Source organism: Sus scrofa, chromosome 9 (assembly GCF_054392235.1).
Source record: "Sus scrofa isolate SSC_HxYL_T2T_F1_AM1 chromosome 9, Sscrofa_HxYL_maternal_Yorkshire_Landrace_v2.0, whole genome shotgun sequence".
Lineage (NCBI taxonomy): Eukaryota > Metazoa > Chordata > Mammalia > Artiodactyla > Suidae > Sus > Sus scrofa.
The window spans coordinates 48,790,340-48,811,932 of record NC_139391.1 but is presented as its reverse complement, the minus strand read 5'-3'; the positions used below and the strand labels follow the sequence as shown (position 1 = coordinate 48,811,932).

The 21,593-nt window shown below is 44.6% G+C and overlaps 1 long non-coding RNA gene across 2 annotated transcripts in view; it reads right to left on the bottom strand.

Moving 5' to 3' along the window:
* The window catches only part of LOC110255448 (uncharacterized), a 108,476-nt gene extending 87,401 nt beyond the window's left edge, over positions 1-21,075 (bottom strand). For both annotated transcript variants that reach the window (XR_014815512.1, XR_002335695.2), the window contains exon 1: positions 20,954-21,075. This is a non-coding gene — a long non-coding RNA (uncharacterized LOC110255448). The remainder of the gene's footprint in view (positions 1-20,953) is intronic.
* Positions 21,076-21,593: the final 518 nt, after the last annotated feature.

The following is a 21,593-nucleotide window of genomic DNA, read 5'->3' as shown; positions in this document are numbered from 1 at the left end:
ATTCCTTGTTGAAAAGAACTACCAAAGGCCCTGAAAGTTATGAGGTCTGCTTAGTGACACCCAGTCTGCCTGGGTCAGGAGCTGGGAACCCCCATTCTGAGCAGGAAAGGACCCTACACCCACAAACTTTAGAAATGAGCACATTTTCATTGCCACTGTGTCAACCATGAGCTAATTATGTTTTCCTGCAAGGGAAGCAAATTATATTGATTGTACAATAAGAGCTATTGTCATGCACAGTTTATTCATCATGACTCAGAAAGATGCAAAAATATTGACTTGCTCAAAATAGTATTTTACTTTTGCCTCCAGACAGCAGTTTTTAAGGCACAGAATGACCAGAGATAGTTGTGTTAACCAGTCACAGGGAAGAAATATGACAGATGGGAGTTATGGGGACAAACCCATGATTTGTGAATGACAGATCACTGCCAGGGAAAGGAAACATGTCTTAGACTTCACGAATTAACCTGGACTATTACATTTTTAAAAAAAATTCTTTAAAACTCTCAACATTACCTACAGTATCAAGAAAATAACGAAGCCCACTGACATCTCTGAAAAGAAGGTGATTAATTAAAGTAATTAGGCTACACTGAATTATTAAAATATGAAATCTTCTGTAGGGACGACTGAAAAAGGCAGAACATTCTTGCAGTTCAAAAATTAAAACCATATTCCAGTTCATTAGCTGAGATAGGAACTCGTATGTTTTAGCCTACAGTCTTATTCACATATGCGTAAGTGGCTAATATTGCACACCTTTGTAATGGTTCTTGTAAAAGTAAAAAAAAAGCAACAACCTGACTTCAATTATTTGATTGCTTGTAGGGCAGAGGAGATCTTTTGAAAGAATGACAACCAGCCTTTCAGGTTTACTTTGAAAAATGCCCCCAGGCTTTGAAATGCCAGGTGTGTTGGGGCCTGTGACTAGAGTCAGACTGGGGACAGTGAAGGGCAGAGAGGCACCTCTTGACACATTCCCCGGCTGTGTCTTCAAAGCAGTCAATGTCTCCTTCCTTCCTACTAAATCAAATTGGAACTCCTTGGCCTGACATTAAAATCCTTCGCTATGATGCGTTTCCCCATCCATCCCAACCCGAGGAGACCTGCTCCAGGTCAGTCAGGCAAATCCCACTACCTTGTTCCCAAGCACATTCACTCCTACACCTAAGTTCCTGGTAAGCTTGTCCCTTGCCTGGAATGTCCTTTATTTCTCTCTGATCTGCCCTAGTCAGCCCAGCTCTCAGAACCCAGCTTCAAGTCCCCTTCTCCACAAAGCCTCCTGCTTTCTTCTCCCAGATCCTCACACGCAGGACCTGAGATGTCTAGGAGTTACTGGCATATCTGATGGTGTCACCCCTCTGCTTTAAAACCTGACATTGTGAAACAGGCTGGAACTCAGGACTTGGAACTCTTTGCTATAGGGCTTGCACCTGCGCAAACATCACTATTACTTCCAGCAACAAACTGCAAAGAAACTATAAAGGACTAAAAATAACTGTGTGCAGTTGGGGCAAATTATGAACAAGATACAAAAAGACCAAAAACCCAACTGCCACTTCTGAGGAGTCAGGTGCAAAAGCAGGGTACTGTGCGTGCATCCTGCACACAGCAGCACCAAGGAGGTAGGCAGACTACCCAAGCCCCACCTTCAGCCTAAACTCCAGACCCACCCCTACCCTCATCCCATAGAAGAAACCAATTCATCCCTTCTCAGCAAGAGAATCCGTTACTGGTTTTCACTCCCTCCTGCTGTGGCAGGAGCCCCAGTAAAGCCTTGCCTAAATTTCTTGTCTAGCCATTATTAATATCTGTTGATTAAGGAGGCCAAGAACCCCTGCCAGTAACAGTTACACTCTCCCTCTTCAGAAGAGATGCTCAGGCATATTAGACCCTCTGAAATCTGGTCATAGTCTATCCCTCCAACTAGTGGGTGGTGGTGGTTTACTCACTTCGGAGCCAGAAAACCTGGGTGAGAACCCAGATTTGCATACACTGGCCTCTGGAAGATCACATGGCAGTCAGATCCCCTATGCTCTATCAAATGGTTTTGCCACTGGGACAAAAGACCAGTCTGGAATTGACCCATAGATGTGAAGGCAGAATAATGTTCCTTCTAACAGGTGAAGCGATTTGGACCAGAAATTCATTGGTGGCAACTGGTACAAACATGGGCAATCACTTCACATCCTTGAGCCTCTATTTTGACAAAGGATTATTGAGATGATTACAGAGATAATATATGTGAACACTTAGAACAGGGCCTGGCATATTCTTGGCACTGCCTATGTATTTCTTATTATCATTATCATGAATATCATTTCCCCCCATCACAAATCCTGCCCTCCAGCAGGCTGTTCACTATTTTACTTGGCTTTTCCAACAACACCTGTTGTTCATAAAGTCTATCAAAATCTACTGATGCCTAGGCCCCACTCTAATACCATGCTCTCCAAAATTCTGTCCTGGATTCAGTCCCACTCATCTATCCAGTGCCCAAACATCCTCAGCACATGATCTGTATTTTTCTAATGAGGCTTAGCTTGTACTACAGCTTTGCACAGTAATTGAAGGTAAGAGCTCTATCTACCTTTATAGCCACTCTCCACTTAGAGCAGAAACTATTAGTGACCAAGCATACCAGGTGTTCTGTATTTTCCAGCATCTTTTGCCTGATTTGGGGGTCATATGACTAGCTTAGGTCAACAGGCTATAAGCAAAAGTGGTGGATGTCACCTTCCAACTGGTGATTGAAAGCTAATGGGCCTCATCTATTCTTCTCTTCCCTTCCTTGGAAAACTTAGAAATCATATGATCCCCAAAAGTTCAACTCCATGATGGCAAGCTTACATCAATAGGGGTCCTTAATGATTGCATGGAGCCAACAATTCCTGACAACCTTTGTTGGATATGTTACCTGAGCAAGAAATAAATCTTCACTGTCTTAAAACTCAGAAATGTGGGGACTGTTGTTACTTCAGCATAGCCTACGTTATCCTGATTAATATACCGCCCTTTCTTTTCAAAATTTGACATGGGGAATTCAGCACATAGAGGGTATTTAATCTTTGGATGCTGAATGAATGATTATAAAATGACCTTTTTTAAGAAAATATGTTATTTATGGAGTTCCTGTCATGGCATAGAGGAAACGAATCTGATTAGGAACCATGAGGTTATGGGTGCGATCCCTCGCCTTGCTCAGTGGGTTAAAGATCTGGCATTGCCATGAGCTGTGGTGTAGGTTGCAGACGTGGCTTTGATCTGGTGTTGCTGTGGCTGTGGCTTAGGCCGGAGGCTACAGCTCCGACTGGACTCCTAGCCTGGGAACCTCCATAGGCCGTGGGTACAGCCCTAAAAAGACAAAAAGACAAAAAAAAAAAAAAAAAAAAAAAGAAAAGAAAACATATCATTTAATGTTGCTCAATACAACTTCAAGCATTTTATTTTGACTCCTTACTTAAAACACACACCCTTTGTGGGTTTTCTCTATTGGCCAAAGGACCTGGCATAGCACTGAACATGTGGGTAGTAAGAACTGGTGATTAATACAGGGTCAACTTCTGTTCACCAGCTCCTGAAAATCCACTCCATCTGAGCCCACAGCTTGGTAATAAGAGCAGATTCCTCCAGAGCTACTTCTGATTCTGTGCCCTGCTGGGGTTTGGTGGGATGATGGCTGAGCCATGCAGTGGTTGTCCCAGCTGCAGAGACCATTGTTCTTCAATTGAGAGGTCAAAAGAGATAAAACTAGGTTTCAATACTTTTTAACCCATACCTCATTAGTCAAGATTTTATAAGGACTTCTGCTAAGCAGTTTATCTTTGGCGGGGGGCACTGTGCGTGCAGCATACAAAAGGTCCCAAGCCACAGCAGTGACAATGCCAGATCCTTAACCCACTGAGCCACCAGGGAACTCTACTAAGCAATTCATAATGTAAATACTCACTTTCTAAAGATTCTGATATGCACTGGATACGTAGAGATATAGCTGAGCCCTCAAGGAAACTCTGCCTTTGGTGGAATCTAAAGAGTCAGGTTCAAGTCCCAGATCCACGTGGTGGGTAACTAGTTCCTTCTATGTCTTAGTTACCATCTGTAAAAAGGGGAATAAAGAATCTTCTTTCCTTCCCTCTCCCTTAGGAAAGCAAGGAATACGGTGGGAAAATATGTTTTCCTGCTTGTTTGTTTCTTAATTAAAAAATAAATATATGGGACAAATCTACCTTTTAGGGCTGTCACATACACCCCAAGTATGTGTTTTGGCCCCTAATGAGAAGACAACACTCATAAATCGAGGCATCATGCTCCTCTTCAATGTTAGGGTTCTGGAAAATTTTCCCACACAAGGGAAGACTAAAATAAACTAGAAGAGAAGCAACTCAATTCAGAAGAATGGGTTTCTTTATTGACCAGGGTTTAATAAAAAGCATTAATTAAGATGGGCACATTTGGCCAACTCAGCTGGGGAAAGCTTTCCACTCTGTGGTCAGGCCATAAAACCAAGATGTCATAATCCCAGCACCACCTCTTCCACTTGAAAAAGGGAAAAAAAAAAAAAAAAAAAAAAAGGCTGAACTTCTTTCTTTGCTTTTTAGGGCTGTACCCATGGCATATGGAAGTTCCCAGGGTCTAATCAGAGCTGCAGCTGCCAGCCACAGCCATGCCAGATTCAAGCCACCTCTGCAACCCACACCACAGCTCACAGCAAAACCAGATCCTTGACCCACTGAGCAAGGCCAGGGATCAAACCTGAGTCCTCATGGATATTAGTCGGGTTCATTACTGCTGAGCCACAATGGGAACTCCAAGGCTAAACTTCTTCAAATGGAGGATAGTTCAAGAATAGATATCACCTGAGGTGAGATAAACAAAATCAGGCTCCTTTCCGGAATATCAGAACCTGATACAGAGCATCCAAGATTCAGTAATTACCATCATCTTGACTTGGAAAATACACCTACAGTGGAATATGCCTCAGGTGCTAGGCATCTCTCAACCATCCTCTTAATTGGTTTTACCCTGTGCCAGCTCCTCTAAGAGCCTCTAAATGCCAGTTTGTCCTGTGAGGCATTGCCCCTGAGTGGACAGAACCAGCTCAGAGCTGCCAGGATGCCAGGCTGCTCTAAACCCTTAAAGGGGCAAGTTCAGGACATCTCAGAGGGGAAGGACTGGATGAAGGTGAGTCATCTAAGCCAGGAGAGATGGGCTCATCAGGTCACTGTTTAAAATGTAGCAGGGAAGGAAAGCTCATCTCTTGAGCCAGGTGGGAACCAAGGCCGGTAATTAAGAGGTAAGTGACACTGGGGCCAGTGAGCTGGGAATTAACTGAGCAGATGGTGGCGGTGGAAGTGCAGTTGCTCCCCAGCCAAGTACCCTTGTGCACAAATGACATTGTTGGTTAAGTGTCCCACCAAGGCTCAGCTCTTCATCTCAGCAATGCTACTTGTCCTGCCTCCTGCTGTATGGAGACAAGCCATCCCATACCCCCTACACGTCCCCCAAAGCGGGTCAGAAGCAGTGCCTGTCTCAGCCCCAGAAGTCTTTGCTTGGGGGGCATCTTAGTCTCCTGCTTGATCTTTGAGATTTTTTTCCCATTCATTAGATAATGAGCAAGTACCAATCATGTGTCCAGCTTTGTGCTATACACTGGTGACTCTGAAATAAATAAGACATGATTCCTGCACTCAAGAAGTTCAGCCTAGTAAGAGACAGAGAAGTAAACAGGTACATTAAGGTGATACAGTTTCCAGGAGAGAAACTCGGCATGGCTGACCATTGATTTCCTCCAGATGCTGTCTTCTCTGGCTCTGAGGATCCCACACTGACTTGGTTTCCTTCCTCAATCAGTGGCTTCTCCATCTCAGTTTCCTCTTCTGGATCCTCCTCCCCCATCTCTCTACATTTCAGAAAGTCCCAGGGCTCTTTCCCTGCCTTCTCCTCCCCTGGGTCATATCTGACCTGGTGGCTCTAAGTACCATCTACACACTGACAATTCCCAAATGTAGGTCTCCAGCCCAGACTTCTCCCTGTGAGTTCTATTTCATACATGCCATTGCTCCATGGCATCTGTACTTTGATGCCTAATAGACATCTCAAGCTTCCTCATTATTTACCCACTGATTTCCCTTTCCCCCAAATCTGCTCCCACCTCCATCACCAAACCATCACTCTCATGAGTACAAGGCAAGACTTAATTATTCAAATAGAAAACCCCAAAGTTATCTCTGCTTCTACCCCTACTCTCACTCTTTCTCCAGTCCAAAATAAATCCAGACTGAAAAACCGACGTCTGCTGCTCCTCTTCTGCTCTAATTCTCATAGTGGTTGTGGAACCTAGCCCCAGAATATGCACATATGCAACTTTTACCATACAATTTCAGAGGTTTCATTGGGGGGGGTGCTTATCAATAGATGCCAGGTTAAGAACCAAGGTCATTTGCTGCTATAAATAAGTGTTTATATCTGTTTAACAGTTTTAGATGTTAAGCTACTTAGGGACAGGAATCCTTCATGTAATTATCTCAGCAGGGCACCTGGCACAGTGCCTCATTGAGCTAATCACTTAATTAAGTCTTTTTGAATATAATATGGAGAAGAAAATTAACCCTTCATTCAATAAATGTTTATTGAACACATACCATGGGCAGGGCCTGTGCTGGTTGTCATGGGGATTACAAAGATTTAGACAAAACATACAAAGAAAGTGAGTCAACAACGCAACAAATGGTATAGACAGAAAGGGGACACCAGTTCCAGCTTCAGAGTCCAGCATTTGCAAAGATGCAGAGGTAGAATAGGACAGAGAGATTTATTGAAAAATAAGGGTACCCAGGAGTTCCCATCGTGGTGCAGTGGTTAACAAATCCAACTAGGAACCATGAGGTTGCGGGTTCAATCCCTGGCCTTGCTCAGTGGGTTAAGGATCCGGCATTGCCGTGAGCTGTGGTGTAGGTCGCAGAGGTGGCTCGGATCCTGCGTTGCTGTGGCTCTGGCGTAGGCTGGCAGCTACGATTAGACCCCTAGCCTGGGAACCTCCATATGCCGCGGGAGCGGCCCAAGAAATGGCAAAAAGACAAAAAAAATAAATAAAAATAAGGGTAGCCAGCCTGGCTGGAACAGAGGGATTGTACAGGGAGGGGCCTGGTGGAGCCAAAGTTGTGAGGTAAAGAGCAGTGCAAACAACTTTCAGCAATACCTTCGTTTGGCTAAGCTTGCAGAAAGGATAACTTGGCACTACTCAAAAACCATTAAATCATGAACGGTGCCCATCAGGCTCCTTTATTACACCATTTTCATGTTTGAAGAAGAAACATGGTTTAGGACAAATACTTAGAGTGTAGTAGGGGTACTGGTGTACTCAGACAGAGGGCACAGGTACAATGAAGAGCTTAGCTGTACACTTCGGGTAAAGGTTTGCCATGGCCACATAAATGACTGTAAGCTCTTTGAGGGTAACTCTAATAATAAATTATTATTATTGCAGTAGTTAAGGGCTTATGAAACATTTTAACAGGCATTATCTTACTCCTTAAAACATCCCACTGAAAGAGCTATATTCTATCCATATTTTGCAGTGAAGAAATTCAGGTTTAAAGAAAGGAAGAGAGAAGGAACTCAGGTTATTGACCATCTACCAAGTACCAGGGTTTGTCAAACATATTTCATTTATCTTTCACTGAAATGCCACAATATAAGATGACTATTCCTGACTTACAGATACAGAAACTGAGGTTCAGAAGAGTTGAATAACTTGATGATAAACAACAAGGAAGGGACACAACCAGTCTTTAAGGATGGGGCTGGCCCCCTTACCATCAGCAATGAGTGCCATGCAAGACATCTAGCAGATGTTTAATAAACTCAACCTGAATTAGGGATTCATGGATAGTGGGATGAGGTGGCTTGTGAGGAACCCCTTCATCATGACCTAGAACATAGAATCTTTGAGAATCACAGTATCTCAAGAGAGTGCCCTGCAGGAAAGAAATCTGGGAAATGAGCAAAATTCAGTCAAAACTTATCATTCCCTTTCAGCTAGGGGCACTTGAGCTCCCACACACAAAGCTTACCCAGCATTTTCCTTTAGCCACTTTGAGACCCTACTTGTCTATCTTTTAATGCATCTCTACCTAGTACCTATAGTTCCAGCTCTCTGTCCTGATGACTGTGGACCTTTAGTACCCAAGACAAGGAATAGGAAATGTCCCAAAATAATGAAAGTAGACTGTTGATAGCCTTCTTATCACCAGACCTCTGAATGGCAGGCAGAAGGATGGTTGTTTCTGAAGCCAGAGAACTTAGAGATAATACTTCTAAGGGAATGTGTCTTAGGAAAATGAATTTACAACAGATTTTTGCATTAGCAAATTTCATTTAAGACATTCAGCTGAATATACTCTCCCTCACCCCACCCATATTCCTATTTCCTGGGCTCTCCCTACCAATTTATCTGACAGAATCTGAGGATGAGATCAGTTCTGTGGTCCTACAAGAAGTGGAGGCAAAGATGGTATGTAGATCTAGAAGGCCTTGAGGAGAAGGACTGCTGTCTAATATATAATTTCACACTCCCATAGCACCTGGTTCAGTGTCTTATTCATGAGAGTTACTCAATAAATAATCAGGGAATCTCATTAAACTGAAGTCAACCTGAATGGTTCTGTGAGTAGTGCTCAGAAGAGGGTATGTCATTCCTTAGCCATTTGTATGGAGAAGATTCTTGTGCCAATAGTTTCAGAAGGTGGATAAAGAGATGAGAGGCCCTCTCTATCACAGGGTTGAGTCCCTAAACCCAATCAGGTTGTCAGGTTTCCATTCTTGATCAGTGGAATCAGTCCCCAAAGCCACTGCAAGTTGTCCTACATGGGATTTAAGCTGCTACATGACACATCATGAAAATGCTATTTTCTCGAGAATCCTGCACACGTGGTCAGCTTGGTCCTAAATTCAGAAAGCACTAGAGAATCATTTCCTGTCCTACAGAGATAGAGCCTAGATGTGGGGGGCAGGGACAGAGAGAAAATTTTGAAAACAGTAATCAAGGAAACATTGCCAGCACAAAACATACAAGCCAACACAATTACCCGCCATCTGTTACACGGACTAAGGGTGGTTACTTAGTGATCAGAACAGACCCCATGGTTCCTGGCCTAGGCTCTTCATGGAACCACTTTGGGTTCTGAAGTTGGTTCTTTTGACTCTCTGCTCATAATTTACCGGTGTGTGAAAGAGAGGTGAAATGGCCATGCCTCTGTAGATGTAATGACAATGCATTTCCCGTTTAGACTGGACAGGAATACAACTCTGGCAATTTTTTAATTTTAATTAGTGTTTGCTGTATATTAGGGAGATCTGCTAGTGAAAAGGGCCACACGTAAGAGCAAAGTGCTATTATTATTATGGTTTATGACTCAACTCCCTTCCCAAGCTCTGTGTTGATACATTTTGAAATCCCACAGCCATTCCAAAGGCAGAATTGATACCTTTTCCATACATTAGAAAAGCAGCTTCCCAGAAGAACACCACTGGAAACTCTGTCTTAGGAGCCATATTTAAAACTCACACTAATACAAATAAACCCAGAGATGGAACCTCAATAAGGTAGACTCTCTGTGACGTATTTATGGCTGTTCATTTTTACACAAAGAATCAATTCTCAATTATGCACTCAAATAAGGGACTAATGGTGCAGAAATCTAAATGGAGGCCAATGAAAAGATATTCCTCTTTGTCTACTGCTTTATCCACTCTTTCAATAAGGATTTACTGAGTATCTAGTATGTAACAGACAGTGTGATAAGTCTTAGAGATCTGAAGCTAAGACACGGTACTTGCCCTTTAGGAACTTATAATCTAGTAGGGGAAATGGACAAAGAAAGTAATCCCAGCACAAGATGATAAATACTATACACAATAAAGACACACAGATTTGCTGAGACTGTAAAGCAGAAATGCGCTCATCTTCTGTACTGATGAAGCTTACCCACTGAATCTAACCCAGATGATGTGGGTCTCTGGCATGAGCTGGTCACTTTCCTGCAGCCATGATTCATGGAGCCAGAAAAGCAAACTAATCTGAAGAAACCAATGAACCACGAGAATATTGGCTGGTTACCGTAGCAAGCAGAGCTTGAGGCAAGGATTGAGAGCTGAATTGTGGAGCTTAAGGACTGGAAGTCCAAAAAGAAGGACAACGAGAAATGGGTTAGTTCTAGGGAAAGAACTAGTTGTCAAGATCGGTCTTCCACACGCCTCACAACACGGGTGTGGAGTGTGGGTGAGAGTCAGGAACAGGAATGGAAGAGGAAAGAGTGACTAACATTACCTGCAGAAAACTTTAGAGTGGAGTCACATGTGCTTATTTTGAAGAATCATAAGTTTGCCATAGAAAAGTCATTAATTAGATAACAGCATTGATGCTTGTATGGCAAACAGTTGTGGATATAAGATGAAGTATACATTTGGTTTATCTTTTCTTGAGAAGGTCAGAGTTTGAATTTTCTTTCCAATGCATTCAAGGCCACCCATCACCCAATATCAACCACTATCTAAATCCTAGTGCATCCCTTCACACACACTGGACAACTTCCAGTTCTGTAACTTTGTTTCTGTTGTCTCCTCAGCTGATAATCCCCTGCCTTGCCCTTTCCCTGGTGAAGAATAAATTGTAAGTAAATGATAAAATCCTTGAGGACACAGGAACTTCTTTTTGGTCTTGCTTTTTTTTTTTTTTTTTCTTTCTTTCTTTTTTGGCCACAGCCACCACATGTGCAAGTTCCTCAGCCAGGGAATGAACCTGAGCTACAGCTGTGACCTACACCACAGCCACAGAAACACTGGATTTTTATCCTGCTGTACCACAACAAGAACTCCTGGTCTTTTTTAATCTTGGAAAATTTTCATATACAGAAAAATTTAATAAACTAGTCAATTAACATCTAATACACTTTATTCTTGATTTACCAATTGCTAATATTCTGGTACATTTGCCTTTTTTCCCCCAAATCATCTGAAGATAAATTGCAAACATCATGACACTCATTCCTAAATACTTCAGCATGCCTCTGATGATGAGAGCTTTCTCCTATAAAATCACAATATTATTATCACATCTAAAAAATTATCAGTAATCCCATCATGCAGTCTACACTCATATTTCTCTAATTGTCTAAAAATATCTTTTATAAGCTTTTTCCCTCTTGGATCTAGGGTCCAGTCAAGGTTTACACATTCCAGTTAGTTAAGATGTTTTTTTAGTCTCTTTTAATCTGGAAGAGTTCCTCTTGGGTATTAGCATGTCTCATCTTTTTTTTTTTAAACATGGTAGGGACTTAATAAATGTTTACAGTACAACCATGATGGAAAACAGTAAGAAGATGCCACAAAAAAACTAAAAATGGAACTATCATGTGATCCATCAATCTCAGAGAAAATCATAATTTGAAAATATACATTCACCCCAATGTTCATTTCAGCATTATTTATAATAGCCAAGGCATGAAAGCAACCTAAATGTCCACTGACAGAGGAATGGATAAAGAAGATACGGTACATATATACCATGGAATGTTACTCAACCATAAAAAAAGAATGAAATAATGCCATTTGTAGCAACATGGATGAACCTAGAGATATTGAGTGAAGTAAGTCAGACAGAGAAAGACATGTATATTACATGTAGAGTCTTTTTTTTTTTGTCTTTTTTTTTTTTTTTTTTTTTGCCTTTTCTAGGGCTGCTTCTGCAGCACATGGAGGTTCCCAGGCTAGGGGTCCAATCGGAGCTACAGCTGCTGGCCTACACCACAGCCACAGCAATGCCAGATCCTTAACCCACTGAGCAAGGCCAGGGATTGAACCCGCAACCTCGTCGTTCCTAGTCAGATTCGTTTCTGCTGCACCACAACAGGAACTCCTATATATAGAATCTTAAAAAAAAAAGATACAAGTAACCTTTTTTTTGTTTGTTTGTTTTTTGCGGGGGGGGGGGGGAACGCACCTGAGGCACATGGAAGTTCCCAGGTGAGGGGTCAAATCAGAACTACACCACAGCCACAACAACGCCAGATCCAAGCCACGTCTGCGATCTACACCACAGTTCATGGCAACGCCAGATCCTCAACCCACTGAGCGAGGTCAGGGATCGAACTTGCATTCTCATGGATGCTAGTCAGATTCATTTCCACTGAGCCACGATGGCAACTCCATAACCTTATTTACAAAACAGAAACAGACCCACAGACTTCAAAAACAAACTTATGGTTACCAAAGGGGACCCGTGATGAGGGGGAGGGATGGACTAGGAGTTTGGGATTGGCATGTGCACATTACTGTATATGGAATGGATGGTCAGTGGGGACCTGCTGTATAGCACAGAGATAACCTATATAGGGATAACCTCTATGGGAAAAGAATCTGAAAAAGAATGGATATGTGTATGTGTATAACTGAATCACTTGGTTGTACAGCAGAAATGATCACACCATTGTAAATCAACTATACTTCAATAAAACTTTAAAAAGTGAAATAAATGTTTAATGATGGAAGAAGCAGGTGGATGGACAAATGAAACCCAGTGATGCAAGACCCCTGGGAAATTCCTCTAAGAAGAGACAGAATTCTACCAGAGGGACTTTCAAGTGTGCTTAGTAAAATCACCAGGCACTGGTTAGGAGACCAGGTCATTGTCTGCCTGTGGCAGCTTATCTTCACGCTTTCACTTTCATCATCCTGAACTAATCCTTGGGCCACTGGGGAAATGGCTCTAGAATAACTCACTTAGGGAGAGTGGAGAATCTGGTCCCTTGCATTTAACTGAGGATGGGGAGGTCCCAAAGAGTGGAGACTCGTGCCCTTTCATGGAATGTCAGAATGAGAAGAGGCCTTGGAGGTCATGTCCAGGGGAGAGAACTCAGGCTCAGAGAAATGCAAGTTCTCCTTCAAGGTCGCACAGTGAACTTTTGACCCTGATTCTTATCTGCTATAGCAACATCTGGGCTCTTGGCCTCTCTTGTTCCCCATGACTTATGGTCATTGACTCAACCTACAGGCATCGCAGATCCCAAAGTATTCAAGGCAAACCTAGTCTCCGAAACCTCACCTCAAAGGATGAGCCAGTGACTGTTCCTTGCCCACACAGGATGGAGTTATTTCAGAGGGTGCTTGTTGTCCCCAGTGGGGAAAGACTGAAGCAAAGAGCACCTTAAACAGTCCCAGGGAGGCTGGCAAGAGCAAAGCCCTGGGCCTCACTCCGCTAAGACATAGGATGGCTCCATGTTCACTTTACCATCTACTTAATTCTAAACCGGACACTGAACTTTTCCAGGGCCCACTTGCCTCACACATAAAAACAGGTCACCGCAGAGCACTTATCACATGATGGCCATTGGCAGGCACAAATCCCATTTGGAAATATAAACAATAAATGAGGGCCCTCTGGGTGGGGGCAATTCTCATTTTCAACTGAGTATATGCATTTATTTAAACCAGCAAAACTCCTCAGGAAGTAATTGTTCTTTCCAAATTTCTTGGAGGCAACCATGCCACAGATTTGTGATCCTTGGAGAGTTTCACTGAACAGGGGAAGTGGCAGGTGGAGATGAGGTGGCTGGCTCAGTGATTGAAGGAAGAGCTTCAATCATCACTGAGGAGCCAGCGGTCTTAACAGAGAAATTCCAGGCTTGCACTTGAACTGCAGTTCAGACCTTGGCTGGACTCCTTAACTTTTTGTACCATGAGGAAGTTGGGATAGAATCACAGTGATTTTTTTTTTAATTTCCATATGTACAGTACAATCACCTGGGGGAGACTAGGGATTCAAATTATGATGTCCATCTCCCACTCCATTTCCGTTCTGATTTCAACATCTGTGGGGTAGTGTCCAGACAATTCCTAAATAGCCAGGGCTGAGAATCCCTGGATCATAGAATCTCCAAAAGCTGATTCTCAGAAGGGAATAAAGGTAGTGTGGCAGTAGAGAGGAATACCAGAATTTCTCAACCACCCTTAAATATACAAAAACCTGGTAAAGCAGCATGCCATAGAAGTTCTCCTGTGGTAAGGGATCTGGGGTTGCCACAGCTGCAATGCAGACTGTAATGGCAGCCCTGGGTTCGATCCCTGGCCCGAAACTTCCACATGCAGGGAAAGTAGCCAAAAAAAGAAAGAAAAAACAGAAAAAAATATCATGAGTATCATGCTCACTTGTTGGGCTGATTTCCCCAAGCTGAGCAACTGCTGGGATCCAGGTGTGGCTCTGACCACTGACAATCAGCATCTCCCCAGCAATCTGTGCATTTTTCAAACTGAGAGAAAAATGACCAGCAGCTTGGACCCCTAAATATTCTGGAAGTGTTCAGCCAACTGTATGGAGGTCCCATCACCCCTCCTGGGTCTAATCCGGGCAGCGCAGTGGCCACTGGAGCAGGCAGGAGGGGAGCAGGGTCCCAACCACATCTAACAAGATGGCCGATCAGCCTGCCTGCCTGACGCCAGCACTAGCCACCAGCCCCCAACACGCAGGACATGAAGCATCTGCCAGGCGGGTGCCGGCTTTTGATCAGCAGCATGTCGAGCCAGAGACCTGCAGGGAAACGGCCAGCCTCCCGGGGCCGGCCGGCTGGAATCTCTCTGTCCCCTTGAGAGAGGGGCTTGAAGGATCTGAACAGATTTAAAAGTGGGGTGCAGGCAGAGGGACGGGGAGCGAATGAGGGCGGCTGTCTCCTAATACCAGGTTACTCCCTCTCCTCTAAGGAAAGCATGACACCCTTTCGGTTCCAGTGATTGGAGCAGGATTCCTTGGCTGCCTTAGCACATGGGGCTACTCTGCTCCTGAGATCTGAGAGTCCTTCAGCCTCTGCTGTAAAACCTGAGACCTCCAGAGCGGGTGCCTGGTTTCCCAGCTATCAAGGCACCAGGGTGTGGCAGTGACCAACTGCAGCAGGGCTGTTTACAAGACACTTGAGGCCCCTGGCCAGAAGCCTTCAGGACGTCCTGCGTTTTCTAACTGGGGCCTTCAGCTGATAGCTTTAGGAAACCCCCATCTGTGTCCTTAGCATGGAGGCTGGGGCTACCCGTCAAAGCCTTGTGTTAAAATACAGGCCCCTCCTCTCAGCCCCCTTCCTGAGCCACCAGGCCAAGTGCAAGCAGAGGTCCAGCCACAGGCAGATAGCATGTGTTTTGTGTCTCACAATAGCAGCTACGTGACTTGAAGGGCTCTTCTCTTAGAAAACCAAATGCCCACCAGTTTTGCTTATTTGCTCTAACCTTCAAAGAGCCCAGAGGTCCTTTCCTAGTTCAACAAATAAATCCAGTTCCATTCTAGCAGACTCTGACCCACAAGTTCTATTGTTACGCCTTCCCTGAATTTCCCCTGTTCCATCCCTCTCAGCACTTCAGCCCCAGGCAGCTAACCCTTCTTTCGTTTGGGGGATAAATCAAACTCTGGGGGTTTTTTTTGTGTGTGGGTTTTTTTTTTTTCCCCCTAATTCTTTCAAAGCGTAAGGAATGTTGACACCCCCTGAAACATGCCTCTGATGTCTGGTTAGACTTCAGACGGCTGTATTTGAACGCGTGCTGACGCAATCGGGCAGATTGGGTTAAACCAAATATTACAATTGCAAGAACTCATCTGGAACTAATAATTTTGAGGCCACCGAAAGTAAAAGGGCCCAGCTTTGGGGCGGCCAGCGGCAGAGGCCAGGCCAGGCCGATGCTGCCACCTGCCGTGGGCGCAGGGAACAGGGCGCGCCGCCCCGGCCTTCCTGTTTTGTTCAGAACGCACTGGCTCCCACGCACACACGTTCCGCAGCCAGCCAGACCAGGGTTATTTTAAAAAGCTAGCACCTCTCCCCAGCCCTCGGTGTAAAGATAGCTGGTCTGGCCGCCCTAGCTTTGCTCTGGGGGGAAAAAAAAAAAAAGACAACCTCCCAATTACAGAGCCAAGGCTGGCTACAAAGGCAGTTGCACTTGGAGCCGGATGAAACATGTGCCCTTGGATTGAACAGATCATGTGTTAGTGGCTCACTTAGGAGAAAGGCTCGTTCAAGGAAGAATTTTTATTTTGTGGGGGATGAAGAGAACGCACAACTCTGGGTTATGTCGGCACACTGCTGAACTGCAAGTCACATGCCAGATCCAGAAATGATGAAAACATCTGTTTTCGCTTTAGACCAGCAAGGCTCTGGCGGTGGGGAGGGGCGAGGGAGGGAAGGGCTGGGTTTGCTCACCAGCGCCATCTGCTGAGCCTGGTGTAGAAGCGCCTGCGTCCCAAGCACAATGCAGGTTGCCACTCACCCCAAGAGGAGGGGAGATCAACAGGTGGGGGGAGCGGGGGTCTCTGCCCCGGTGATCACTCGCCTTGGAGGATAGCCCTGATTTTGCCCTGGGGACTGTGCAATTCCGTATTGCCTCGGAGTGTTCACAACAAAGAGCTTTGTCCCTGGGGACTGCTCTGGGGCAGAGGAGGAGGAGGAGAGGGAGGCAGCAAATGAATTCCCAGGTTGAGAAGGAAGGAGGTAAAGGGGGAGGAGAGTAGCTCGTTGGTGGTTTGCAGACAGTAAAATTTGCTGTTCTTTCTGGCTGAAATCTACCAGAACAAAGAAACAGCACCGTGTCTCTCGGAAAATTCCCAGCTGCACTTCTCCCAGCCTTCCCTCTTGCCTGTTATGGTGGCTTTCACTCTGCATGTGTGAGAATGTTCCAATAGTCACAGAGATCATTCCCGACAGGCCAGGGTGGATTAAGCCTTGAACGTGAAATCCACCCAGCCTCCTATGAATGGAGGGCTGGGGGTGGGTTCTGAACAGGAGCCATCCTGACAGCCAAGCCACTGCCTTTTTTCAATGTTCAGCAAATATTTACTGCCTGCCTGCAAGGTGCCCGGCACTCACTCAGCACAACTATTTGTCATAAAGTTTTAAAAACAATACAAATATGTCAGAGGAAAATGTATGTTTAATGTCAAGTGATAATGACAGCTGTGAGTTTAGAAAGAGTGAGGGGATTCCAGACCCTCAATTGACCTTTTCTCAGTGTTTGGGTGCAATTCTGAGAAGTTTGAATCCCCCAATCATCCCTTGTGTAGTCTAATTCCCTAAATGGCTAGTTTCAGTCACCCTGCTTGAGCCTTGACCTCCATTTCTATAGTCTTAAATCCTTCTCTCCAGTTCCTGGGGAGCTCATTGCCAGAGGAAAACACTGTCAGGGGACCATCCAAACTGCATCCTATCACCCCAAATCTGAATTAGGTGGATCCTAAGCTCAACAGCCAGGCATGATCCCTGAGCAAGAAGCAAAATTCTGAGATATGAACAGAGCTTCCCAACAAAATACAGGTTGTGAGGGCTTAACCTACAGGAGAAAGAGCTTTGGTCAAATGAAAAGATCCAGGCTTGCTGATCTCACTAAGTCTCTTTACCTCCCTTACATGCATCTACTGAACACACCCTCAGCCCTCTGCTGCCTACTTTGGAGGTTCCCAAAAGAGGAAAGTCTGATAATATGACTGGAATCCATCTATCTGCTTCATTTTTTCCCACCTTACCTATAAACTCCCTAGTTCAGAGGGAAACCAAGTTTCTCCATTAGGGCTAAATCTTTCCCATTCTTCTGTTTTATCCCCCACCCCCACCCCCCCAAAAAAAAAATATAGAAAGAGCTGCCCTCTCTCTGGGTCTGGGAATCTTATGAGCATGAGCTATTCTCCTTGCTTTGTTCCCTGCAAATAAACACTGTACTTTCCTTCACTACAACCCGGTGTCAGTAAACTGGCTTGGTTGTGCAGTAGGTGAGTAGACCTGAGTTCAGCAACACTACCATCTAAGGGATGAGTCAGAAAAAGGTTCATGCCCATTTCACGGCTGAACAAATAACGAGAACCAGCTCAGTCCTCACAGACCTTGCCATGCACTAGCTATATCCCGGTAATCATATCTGTTTCTGTAGGACCCAAGTTCTTAAATTGTTAGGACCCAAACTCATCCTCAAAGCTGCCTGCAAGTCAAGGCTGCCCCTGCTCTGGTGGTGGGAAGGTTTCTAGTTCAGGGGAACCATGCAAAGCAATACAATCAACTTTAGTTTTTGCAACAAGAGATTAGAACATGAGACTTTATTTTAGTCTGGTTGGATATTGATCTGCCCTGGAGAATTTTGATGAATTTTCTTTGTTTTATAAACTGAAGAAATCTGACAACGGGCCCCTATTTCTTTTCAGGACTCTTTTCCTTGAATTCTTCTGATTTTTACCTGGTTTTGCAACAGGTCTGTCTTTTGTTCCATGGGGGGGAGGGGGGCAGCTCGATATGGAATTTGTCATGCTGCACTGACATCTTTGAGCTCAGAAGTTAGTGTGTTTGGGCAACATGCAGCAAAATAAAATTTCTGAACTAGACTCAAAGAATAAAGTAGAAATCTGCGGGCAAAAAGGCGTGGCATGAAAATCAACAGTGGTCATTTTGTGCTTTACCAGGTATAAGAGGCCAGGCTTCCAAACTATCTTCCCAGTCCTAGCTAGACTCTCTTTTCCTCATTATCAAAATAAATTCTATTGCCCCACTTCACTCCACACATCTTGGTGTGATTCTCTTCACACAGAGAAATAACCTTTGTTCAAAGCTCCGCTTTCCTAAGCTGTGCTGAATTCTGCAAGATCACTCTCCACGTACAAGATTAGCACCTCCTTTCCAGCTCCAAATAGACTATAATCCAAAAGCTGCTCTTTTAAATAGCGGTTTCTTTTATACTTAAATTCCTAAATAAAAGAAACATCAATGCTACTGCTACTCTCCCCAGTTAAATCCGATTTGCAAGATGTGCTGCCTGCTCAAAAATCAGAGTGTGAGTTGGAGGCTGGGCTCCGGAACACATTTGGGATTCTCCAGTCATTCTCTATCTGGAGGGCCCTCCAGTGGCCAAAATAATACCTGATATAAACAAAGACCACCAAACCAAGTGGTTACAACAAAGGCGCCTAGAAAATGAAGCCCATAAGCCCCACGTTTTTGCCCTAAAGAGGTGTGTCTCCTTAAAAGAAAGTCAAGACAGAATCACAGCTCATGAATGGGATACATTTGCATCACAAAAGGACCCTTCATTTGATTTAAAAAAAAAAAAAAAAAGAGGCAGGTTTGAACTCCATTAAAAGACAGCTCCCTCTAATTTCTTGAAGATTCTATTGAATTTGCAGAAAACAGACTGACATAAATTTCCAGACTAAATCTGTGGCATAAAACATGGTATGTCTGTACTTGCTTTCACTATCCAACTCTCCTCACCCACATTTCTACCTGTGAAAACCTTGTAAGCACCCTGACCATGAGACACAGGAGAAAAGTGGAGGTCAGAGCCCATGGTAAGATCTGTGTGCTCAGTTCCAGTTCCAGTTCCTCCAAGCTCAAAGCTGTCTTTTTCTGGAGCACTGGGAGAAGAAAAGGTGGGAGCTCCAACATGCTTCCTCTGGACTTGAAGGATACTGCAGGTGTTCTAGAAAAAAATTTCCAACCTGCTGCACAGCACGGGGAAATCTACTTGATAGTCTATGATAACTGATATGGGAATGTGCATATATATGGCTGGATCACTTTGCTGTACAGCAGAAATTAAAACATTGTAAATCAACTCTACTTCAATAAAATTTAGAAGGAACAAAAAGCTTTACTGAAGAAGAATTCAGAAGATTTTCCAGATGCTCTGCCACATATTAATTAGCATGTCCTTGAAACTGAGCAACCTCCCAGGTACAAAAGCTCTCCAAGGCCCAACCCCCCCCAGCACACACCTGTTTCTGGTCTGTAGAAAAAAGGTTTTAGTTTCCTAGGCCTTCCCTGAATTCCAAAGAGCAGATTCAAGCAATTACTAATTAGGGAAGCAAGGGAATGCAGAAACAAAGGAAAAGTAGTCAGAAAACAATAGTTCAATGATAAAATTAGAGCCCTGGTTCCTTCTCAAGGGATATACACCACAATCTGATGTAAACCTTTGAATTGTTCTGCAGAAGTTAAGACCCCTGGCCCAGGTGAAGGACATTGACTCTATGCTGACTAGGAGCAGGCAGACCCCCCCTCCCCCAGACTCACTGGAACTGGAGGGTTGATGGTTAAGATCCCTGTGACCTTGTCACCACCCAATCAGAAGAAATTCATGCCCCCTGCAGCTCTCACTCCAAATGCTGCCTTTAAAACTCTTTCCTGATAGCCATCAGGGCTTTTAGTCTTTTAGTCTTTTGAACACAAGCTGCCTGTTCTTGCTTGGTGTCCTGAAATAAACCATTCTCCACTTCAAACCCCAACATTTCAATGTGTTTAGCCTCATTCTGCTTTGAGCATATAGACTTGGGTTCAACAATATGATCCTCACCTGGAAACCACCCCTCAACCAGCACATGACCCACAGCAGGCACACCCAACTTACCTCCTGTCACAGACCAAAATCTTCACACACCTGCCCTCACCCCAACCCTCCTACTGGGCAAATTCCTACTCATTCAGCAAAGCCCCAGTCAAGTGCCAACACTACCCAGGTGCCTTTCCCAACTTCCCAAATGTATGGCTCTTCCATCCCCTTCAGATTCCACAGCATCAATCCGCTGCCTCTGTCACAGTGCTTGGCAGTGCTGGGCCCTCCAGCCTGTGGACTGGGGGTAGCCTGGCTCCCCCTTTGTCTTTGCATCCCCAGTGCTTAAAGTGGGGGGGACTTCTGAGAGGACCTGGAGTGAGGAGGTGTGTGGTTGGGGCATCACCCTCGCCTGGGCTATTACCAGGTGCTGGAGAGGCAGAGTGGGGTTCCCCTCCCCAGTACAGAGTGCTGGTGATGCAGGGGTGTCCTCCCCTCCCCTCCCTCCAGGTCAGGCACCCTTGGTGTTCCAGTGACCTGGGTTCTTTCTTTGTACATCCAGCAGCACCAGCAGTAAACATGGAACAGCACATGTCAGCAAATCAAACTTGGGTCCACTTACCTGCTCCACAACAAAGCCAATTTGCTGACACCAGGTTGTGGAGAAGGAAAATACAGTGTTTATTGCAGGCACCAAACAGGGATAATACAACGAGTACTGCATGCTCAAAAGTCCTGACCTCCCCATTGGCTTTCAGGGAAGGGTTTTTAAAGGCAACACAGGGGGTGGGGCTGCAGGGTGCATAACTTTCTCCTGATTGGTTGGTGATGAGGTAACAGGGTGGTGTTCCAGGAGTCTTAATTAACAACCTTCTAGTTTCAATCAGCCTGAGGTCATTGTGCTTGTGGCCTGGGTGTTGTCATCATCGTGCCCCTGGGGTCTTAGTTGCTGAAGAACAACTCAAAGGTATATATGCTACGTATATTCCTTGAGGACAAACTAGGTCTCTTTTAGGGCTAAACTATTATCATTACTTTTCCCCCATACTGCTTTTCCTTTGTTTCTGTGTTCCCTCAGTTCCCTAATTAGTAATTGCTTGAATCTGCGCTTTGGAACTCAAGGAAGGCCTAGGAGACTAAAGCTTTTTTCTACGAACAAGAAGTGAGGGTCACAGAAGGCCCTGCAGCTTCCTGCTGTATCAATCGCCCCCTTTCTTTGATTCCCCTCAATCTTGAGGGGAACCGGGGTGGGACAAGAAGGG